The sequence below is a fragment of the Chrysochloris asiatica genome, unplaced genomic scaffold (genome assembly GCF_000296735.1).
Source record: "Chrysochloris asiatica unplaced genomic scaffold, ChrAsi1.0 scaffold00321, whole genome shotgun sequence".
Lineage (NCBI taxonomy): Eukaryota > Metazoa > Chordata > Mammalia > Afrosoricida > Chrysochloridae > Chrysochloris > Chrysochloris asiatica.
In genome coordinates, this window is record NW_006408839.1 from 1,782,683 (window position 1) to 1,792,844 (window position 10,162).

Here is a 10,162-nt window from a genome sequence, read left to right on the forward strand (position 1 = left end):
ATAAGGAAGACCATAGAAGAATTGATCCTTTTGAGTTAAGGTGTTTGAAGAGGATATTGAAAGTGCCATGGACTGCCAAAAAAGCCAATAGATCCATTTTGGAAGAAGTGCAGCCAGAGTGCTCCTTGGAGGCCAGCATGGCCAAACTTCGTCTCTCATACTTCGGACATATTGTTCAGGAGGGATCAGTCACTGGAGAAGGATATCATGTTTGGTAAGGTGGAGGGTCAGAGACAAAGTGGAAGACACCCCATCGAAATGGATTGGCCAAGTGGCAGCATCGATGGACTCAAGCGTGGCAACAGTAGCGAGGTTGGCCCAGGATTGCGTAGTGTTCTGTTCTGCTGTGCATAAGGTCGCTATGGGTCAGTATCGACTTGATGGCACCTAACAACAACAACAACAACATGTGGCTTGTGATGCCTACAGTTGTGCTCCATGGAAGTCCTGCTTGAGACCTTTCTTTCATTTAAAAAGAAGTCCTTTGCTTGCCCCTAACCAGGTTAAAGGAGCTCTGGTAGCGTAGTGGTTACGAATCGGGCTGTGACCCTCAAAGTCGGCAGCTGGAAACTACCAGCGGTTCCGAGGGAGAAAGATGAGGCAGTCTGCTCCCGTAAAGATTTACAGCCTCAGAAACCCTGTGTAGGGTCTCTATGAGTCAGAACCGACTTCACGGCACATAACAACAACAACAACAACAACAACCCGGTTAAAGTTATTTCTTGGAGAGTGACTCCCATCTATCACAGCATCACTTACTCTGATTTTCATGTTTCACTGTGTAAATTGGGTAGAGCAGGAACAAGGGGTCCTATTGCAGAACAGAGAAAATATTGCCAGTAGTTTAGCAGAATATTGTTGTTGTTAGTGCCATTGTGTTGGTATCAACTCATAACAAGCCTTTGCACAGCAGAACAAAACAGTCCTGATCTAACCTCACAATCATTGTTACATGTGAGCTCATTGCTGCTGCCACTGTGCCAATCCATCTTATTTAGGGTCTTCCTGATTTTCTCTAACCTCCCACTTTATCAATCATCATATTCTTCTTCAGGGACTGGTCCCTCTTGATAATATGCCCAAAGTATGAGAGATGAAGTCTGGACATCCTGGCTTCCAGGGAACATTCTGGCTGTACTTCTTCCAACACAGATTTGGCAGTCCATGGTACTTTTAATATTCTCCTCCAACACCATAGTTCAGATGCATCAATTCTATGGTCTTCCTTTTTCACTGTCCATCTATCGCGTGTATGAGGTTATTGAAAATACCATGGCTTGGGTCAGGTGCAGCTTAGTTCTCAAACTGATACCTTTGCTCTTGAACACTTTAAAGAGGTCTTGTACAGCAGATTTGCCTAATGCAATATGTCATTTGGTTTCTTGATTGCTGATTCCATGAGTGTTGATAGTGGATCCTAGAAAAATGAAGTCTTTGACAACTTTAATCTTTTCTCCATTTGTTTTTGTTGTTAAATGCCCTTGAGTCACTTCCAACTCATAGTCACCCTGTATAGGGTTTCTGAGGAGTAGCTGGTAAGCTTGAACCACCAAATATACAGTTCAAACTGACCTTGCAGTCCAGTGCATTAACCCACAGCACCACACCACGACTCCTTTCTTGATTGATATGGATGTTGTCTATTGGTCCAGTGGTGAGGATTTTTGTTTTCTTTATATTGAGGTGCAACCCATAACGAAGGCTGTGCTCTTTGTCCTTCATCAGCAAGTATTTTAAGTCCTCTTCACTTTCAGCAAGCAAAGTTGTATCATCTGCATATCGCAGGTTGTTAATGAGTCTTCCTTCAATCCTGATGCCGTGTTTTTCTTCATATAACCCAGCTTCTCAGATTTTTTGCTCAGCATACAGGTTGAATAAGTATGGTGAAAGAATACAACCTTGTCGCACACTTTTCTTAATTTTAAACCATTCAGTGTTCCCATGTTCTGTTCAAACAACTGCTTCTTTGTCCAGGTACAGACTCCACATGAGCACAATTAAGTGTTCCGGAATACTCATACTTCACAATGTTGTTCATAGCTTGCCATGTTTCACACAATTGAAAGCCTTTGCATAGTCCATAAAGCCCAGGTAAACATCTTTCTGATATTCTCTGTTTTCAGCCAATATCTGTTTGACATCAACAATGATATCCCTCATTCTACATCCTCTTCTGTATCTGGCTTGAACCTCTGGAAGTTCTCTGTCAGTTTATGCTTGCAGCCATTTCTCTATTACCTTTAGTAAAAGTTTACTTGCATGGAATATCAAAGATATTGTCTGATGATTTCTGCATCCTGTTGAATATTAGGTTCAATAAATATGGAATCAAAATCCACAAAACACAGAGTGAGAGATTTTAAAGTACATCAAAGTAATGCTGGGGAAAGTTTCTACTTGTCCCTTTGCCTTGTGCCACCATTGAACTCAGCAATTCTTTATTCAAGGTGAGCTGGTCATGTCACCTGGTGTTCAACAAGATAATACTTCAGTTGGTCATTTGGTGACTCATGGGACATTATGCTAATGAATTACAAAATCAAATTTGATTAGCTTCCTATTGTTCTCTCCTCTGCTCTTCTAATTAAAATATATTTACCTTGTTTTTGTTGTGTTCTTATTTCATATGAATTTCTCTCCAGAGTGTTCAGAACTTGCTCTATCGATTATGACTTACATTCAGCATTTCATAGCAAAGACTTGATTGCAGAGTTCCAGACACATAACAGGAGCCTTTCAGATGTAACCAAATGACTGGTGGTTCAAACCCACACACTAGCTACACGGAGGAAAGACGTGGCAATCGAATTTTGTAAAGATGATGGTCTAGAAGGTTCTGTAGAGCAGTTCTACTCTGTCACATCATGTCTCTATAATCCAAATTGACTCTACAGTACCTCACAATGACAATAGATACCAGGCCTCATTGTCTTATGTAAAAGAAAAGTGAGATTCAGCTCTGGAGAAGAGATGGCAGCTCCACCAAATCAAGAGGGCTCCTGTGTTCGCATACATTCCATTTCTCCTGCCACCATCAGCATCAAGCTTCCAGTCTGAAGATTACCTCAAGTACAAGAATCCCACCCAGAACCGAACCCTCAGGCATATCGCTGCCATTAGCCTGTTTCTCCAAGAAGACTTCCCTGGGACCCTCCTGCACTTCTTGGGGGCGGGGGCTGTAGAATGGTGCAACCACTGTGGAAAGCATTATGGCAATTTCTCAGAAGGCTGGAAAGAGAAATACCCTATGACCTAACAATATTTGTACTTGCTGTTGTTGTTGTTGTGGATTGTCAAGTCGGTTCCGACTCATAGCATCCCTGTATAGAGTTTCCAAGGAGTGACTGGTGAGCTTGAACCACCGACCTTGCAGTTCAAACCAACCTTGAAGTCCAGCGCATTAAACTGCAGCACCACACCAGGACTCCCTCTGCTTGTTACAAATTCTTAAAAAAGAACTGGCACACAAATAAATATTTGCACACCCATGTTCTTTACAACACTATTCACAATAGCAAAAGATGGAGGAATGCTTGAACAAACTTTGGTACACAAGCACAAAGGAATATTATGCACCATTGGGAATAACAATGAATCTGCAATACATGGTACAACATGGAATCACCTGCAGGGCATTATGCTAAGTTAAATTGTTGTTTTTGTTAAATGTCATCAAGCTGATTCCAACCCATAGTCACCCTGTATAGGATTTCCTAGGATGTGTGTACAAGGAGCAGCTGGTGAACTTAAACCACCAACCTTGTAATTCAAACTGACTTTGCAGTCCAGCGCTTTAACCCACAGCACCACACCAGAACTCCGTTAGTCGGTCACAAAGGGGCAGATATGGTATGAGACCACTAATATTAAAAGTCAAGCATAGGTTTTCCTTCTATAATAAACTTCTACGATGGTTACCAGGGACATGAGAGAAGGCAGAGTGTATTATTTAATGGGTAGAGTGTAGACATGTCTTTACTTGGATGACAGAGATTGCTGTTGGTAAATGCTGTTGAGTCTGTTCTGACTCATAACGACCCTGTATTGGGTTTCCAAGTAGTAGCAGGTGGGTTTTAACCACCACCTTACTTTACAAATCAACTTTGACGCCCAGTACTTATCCTACAGTGCTACAGAAGGACTTCTAGAAGGCAGTTAAATATAAATGGTGAAAGGACCATCAAGGGAGAAGATCATGAGCAGAATGTGGGACAATATTCAGAGAAGCAGAGATACCAGAGATGGAGGCAGAAATGATGACCTGGAAAGATAGAGCAGCTGAGGACTCTAGATTCATGGAAAGAGAAAGGCTGTGTGCTGGTGGCCAGGCGGCAAGCTTGCAGAATGTGCCCTTTGATTGTTTAAATGATTATTAATCCTAAGTGTTTTTGTGTACATCCAAAAAAACAGAGTGAATAGAAGCAAATATTGTTGAGTGATGATGCATGGAGGGGATTGCAATCATTGCGATGAAATGAAATATGATAGGATGAGTGCAAAACTGATGTTCTCCCATGTAAAGTAGCATTCAGTTCACAACAAAAGCTTAAAAAAAACCCCACGAAATTGCTTTCTTATTGTCTGCCTTTCTTTCTTTCTTTCTTTCTTCTGTTTTTTTTCATGTACTGGAAAGGAAACAATATGTACTTATTTTCTCAATAGGACAGACCATTGGGAACTTTCCTGTAAATAAAACAATGGAAAGTAAAGAAGGGGATTGGGGGGAAAACTAAGAAAAGAGAGAGAGGAAAACATTGGAAATGAATACTTGTGAAGGTTGTGCAATCTGGGAGGGTGGGGGTGTTTGGTGTGGCTGGCTTTTACATGTAAAAATTGCTGAAATGGAAAATGTTGTATATGTATATTTTCACAATAAAACAAAAAAAGCTCTAAGTTCTAAAAGCAAAAAATAATAATTGTAATCTTATTTGATTACTGATAGTTATATATATGTTGTTGTTGTTTGCTGTGGAGTCGGTTGCGACTCATAGTGACCCTGTACAGGGTTTCTGAGGCTGTAAATCTTTACGGGAGCAGAAACCCTCATCTTTCTCCCATGGAACAGCTGGTAGTTTTGAACAGCTGATCTTGCGGTTCACAGCCCGATTCGTAACCACTATGCTACCAGAGCTTCTTATATGTAGAGAGAGAGCTCCTTATGTATATATATATATATATACAGAGAGAGAGAGAGAGAGAGAGTCCTGGTGTGTCACTGTAGGATTAGCACTGGACTGTTAACCACAAGGTTGGTAACTCAAACCCACCACCCACTCCTAGGAAACCCAATACAGGGTCGCTGTAAATTGGAACAGACTCAACAACATTTACCAACAACATACATATACATATATTTTTTTAAATGTGATTTAGCAAACTATTCCATTGTTAATTTTCAGTTTTTTAAAATGAAAAGTCAAACCTCCTCTGTCAGTCATATTTTACTGCTCCCCAAAACAGTAAGGAACTGAAGATGGTATACAGCATCAACGTGTGAATTATGAACCCTTTTGTTATCAGTGTGTTGATCATCTCCAGCAATGGGAAAAGTACATCACTAGTCATTTAGAGTGTATTTGAACATTGGCAGTTTAACACATCAGCAACCCTAGCAAATTGATTTATTTCTAAAGCTGCATATTTATTCATTAGAAGTATTAAAATTTCCACACCTATCCATAAACACGGCATATAGTTTATGGTGATTGAACTATTAAATTGTTACAAATTATCAACAAGTTATAGACATTCATTTGCTTTTAATGGCTTCTGTTTCTCCAATCAATGCTTTTGATGCACTGCAGCATCTTGATGAGATATGAAGTACTTAAAAAAAGATATGCTTTGAACTCAATAACAACATGGCAAACATCTCTCAGTTTGCTAGTATGTCTCTGTCCACACGTTTCTGCCATAAATATGTTATTAATGCATGAAATCTTCCATTAAGATAAAGCGACTCATAAGACACATTATCCGGAGTGACCAGACCCTGGAAAAGATATCATGCTTGATAAAGTAGAGGGTCAGCAGAAAAGAGGAAGACACTCCAAGGATGTGGATTGATACAGTAGCTGTTACACTGGGTTCAAACATAACAAAGATTGTGAGGATGGCGTAGGACCAGGCAATATTTTGCTCTATTATACACGGGATCACTCTGTGTCAGAACCAATGGTACCTAATGACAATGAGAACAGCACATCCCAGAGCACTGCTGTTGACTTAAGTGGTTCCTCCCACCCAAGTACTTTGTGGAAGGGAACAGTTCATTTGACCCTCTGAAATGCAAGAAATTCAGGGCCACAGTTCCCCCTCTGCACATATGTTTTCACTGAAGTTACCATGATATTCATTTTTGGTTTACTCATTATTTGAATTCTGAATCCTTACATGATGTGGAGGACCCATGGTTCCCTTGGGTCATCTGATATCTGTAACTCTTCTCAGTATTTTCTCCAAAAAATAGTCCACTAGAGGAACTATGAGAAATGCCTTCTCAAAGAGTTTGCGATTTCAGTATTTTGATAATGTCTCTTCTATTGAACTGGGCTGTCAGAGTGAGAGAACTGTATTCCTAGAGTTGTTGTTGTTAGGTACCATCAAGTTAGTACTGACCCATAGCAACCCTCTGCACAACAGAACACAACACTGCCCAGTCCTGTGCAACCTCACAATCATTGCTACATTTGAGCCCATCGCTGCTGCCACCGTGACAATCCATCTCGCTGAGGGTCTTCCTCTTTTTCTCTGACCTTCCACTTTACATGAGATCTTTCTCCAAGGACTAGTCCTTCCTGAAAATGTCTGAAGTATGAGAGACAAAGTTTGTCCATCCTGGCCTCCAAGGAGCAGTCTGACTACACTTCTTCCAAAACAGATCTGTTCGTTCTTCTGGCAGCCCATGGCACTTTCAACATTCTCCTCCAACACCACAAGTTAAATGCATCCATTCTTCAGGAGAGTTGGTCTATCATCCTATTCTGCTGCATCCAATGCATTTTCACGTGATGTTTCTTTGAACTGCACCCCATGCAGCAGCCCTGGTGGCACAATGAGTTAGGTGCTGGTCAGCAGTTCAACCCCCCCAGCTGCTGAGCAGGAGAAAGATGTGAAGGTTTACAGCCTGGGATCCCCTATGGAGTAGTTTTCCTCAGTGCTATAAGGTCCTTGTGAGTTGATGGTCCAAAAAAACAGCATGAGGGACAGAGTCCATTTTGTAGTGCGAATTGTTAATGCACTCAGCTCCTAACCAAAGATGAAAGGTTCAAGGCCACCTAGAGTCACTCAAAAGAACATTCCTACCATCAAAAACCATATAGAGCACATTTCTACTCTGACACATGTTGGTCACCATGAGTCTGAGACCATTCTTCACCTGGCATCTCACTCCCATAGACATTCTTCCCAGGTCAGATTGACAGTCATCGTAATCACCTCCGAATGCAGGTGGCTGGAGACTTCTCCTGATGACTTTCCCTCCCAAATACTTTTACTCACAACAATCCAACAGCACAGAAACTGCCAGCAGGACACAGCAGTGCAAGTGTATCCAACTATGTGTTAGATTTACAGTAATTAAAAAGTAAATTCATACTGGAATTTGTGAATCAGCTGCTTTAGAACCTATGAATTTTATTACAGGACTTTAGAACTGAACTCCAAAGTTCTTCTGAAAATTGTTGTAATATAAAATAAACCATAGTTCTTGATTCATGGTGGTGCCCTGGTCTTCACTTAGCATAATATAACATGGAAACCAATGACTGCTGTCTGTGGTTGAGATATTCTTACTCACAGAAAGCCAACTACCTTTCGAAAAAAGTTGTAAAAATAATTGAGAAAGGACATTTCAGATTTGAAGAACTGAACAAAAAGTTGTCATTTTCCTTAACTTCTTTCTCAACTTTGTCTGTGGCACTTGTCACACTGGATGAAGATGTTTGACGTTAATTGGACTCTTGTGACCTTCAACTACTCTTGGTGGGAATGCCAAGCATTTCAGAGAATAAAATTGTGTTGAAAAACACCAAAGGATAGGCTTATCCTCCTAGGGCTGTCTGTTGGGATTCTGGCTCCTCTAGGAAATTGTTCAGTGGGCCAGCTTGTCATTGTAGTACAAGGACTAAGAAGGACATCTCTTACGTAGGAGGTAATAGAAGAAGAAATGAAATTGCATGTCTGATCTAAACTGTGTTTCAAGTTTTCTTCCCAGAAACTTGTTCATACCTCTGAGATTCCATTCTGTTTTCAGCATGGCTCAATGGGGGACAGCCTGCTGCTGTGACTATTAACTTTGACATCGGTCTCCCAACCAAGGTTATAGTTTCGTTGAGGAGCTATTTTTTTTAAATGTAAAATATGATAAGCAAGGGTTCCTGAATAAACAACAACAACACAAGGTTGTATCACATAATTTTCCGATGTAATCATCCTCATGGCAACCTCCAAAGACAAATAAAGATTTTTGTTGTTGTTAGTGTTGTTGGGTCAGCACTGCCCAATCCTGCACCATCCTCACAGTTGTTGCTACACTTGAGCCCATTGCTGTTCACACTACGCCTATCCAGGTCTTTGGGGGGTCTTCTTCTTTTCCACTGACTCTCCACTTTACCAATCATGCTGTCCTTCAGGGACTGGTTCTTCCTCATTATCTGCCCAAAGTATGAAAGACAAAGTCTCACCATCCTGACTTACAAGGAACATTCTGGCTGGACTTCTTCTAATACAGATTTGTTTGTTCTTCTGGCAGTCTATGGTACCTTTAATATTCTTCTCCAACTCCATAACTCAAATGCATCAGTTTTCCTATGGTCTTCCTTAGTCACTGTCCAACTTTCACATGCATATGAGAGCCCCAATGAGATGGATTGGCACAGTGGCAGTGGTAACAGGCTCGAGTATAACAACAATTGTTAGATTGGCATGCAGGACCACACAGTGTTACCTTCTGCTAGGTATAAGGTCACTAAGCGTAAGAAACAAGTCAACGGCACTTAACAACAACAACATAAGGCTATTGCAAATAACATGACTTGGATCAGGCACACCTAGGATTTGGTTTATAAAAATGCTAACAATAAAAGACAAATAATAATGAAAAGTAAAAAAAATCAAAACTAATTTACCATGAAATCATTGAAAAAGAACTCCATGGTGAATTGACAACTGCCTAAATACAGTGTATCTCCCTGGTTCACCACTGATTTAAACTGGTTTAAATTGGTTTGTTTCGTTGTTTTGTTATTTAGTGTAGGTAAATTTATTATTTCCTATCAATTTAGGACTGGTGAAAATTTGTTTTCTTTTTGTATCTGGTGTGCAGTTCAATTCACATAGCTGAGAATTGATCCCTTCTTTACTTCTCTGTTTATATGCAGCAATGAACCTCAGCAACTACACAAACCCAGGTTCCCATTCTCTGGCAAAGATCTTCAGAGAGGGGATGTAAATCTCAACTCTCCTTCATGACTCAATTTTCAGTCAAACAATAGACAAACCCAATCAGGGAGCTATAACACCAGTGAAGTAGCACACCTTAGAATGATCAACCATTTGAGATCAAAGGAGAAGCATTTGCCCAATCAGAAAGCAGGAAGAATGTAAACAGGAAGCACAGGGGAGAAGCAGATTCGTGATGTTACGTTCTAGTGATTACAATCCAAGAAATGAAACAAAATGTGTAATAATTGTTGAATGGAAAACTGATGCTCTACTCTGTAAACCTTCACTGGAGTTACAAAACAGAGTTAAAAACAATAGAGGAGAGGAAAGCTGGATGTTTTTCACATGCTTGTTTTCTTGATATTCCTGGCTTACCGTAACTGTTGCTGTGATGCTATTATTCTGTGCTAAATCCAAGAATAGTTATTGAGTTAGAATACATGATTTTTAAAAAAAAATTGGCTATGGTTTTGGAATCCCTGTGTGGTGTAGGATAAACACTGAACTGCTAACCATATGGTCAGTGGTTCAAACCAACCAGTCACTCCTCAGAAAGCCTATACAGGATTGCTATGAATTGGAATTGGCTCCTTAGCACTTAACAACAAGAAGTGTGCAGAAAATACAAGGAGTTCCAGCATCCCAGACTCTCCCCTTGCCCACCACACACTGTCTCCTATTATTAACATTTTGTATTCCTGCAGTACATTTGTTATAA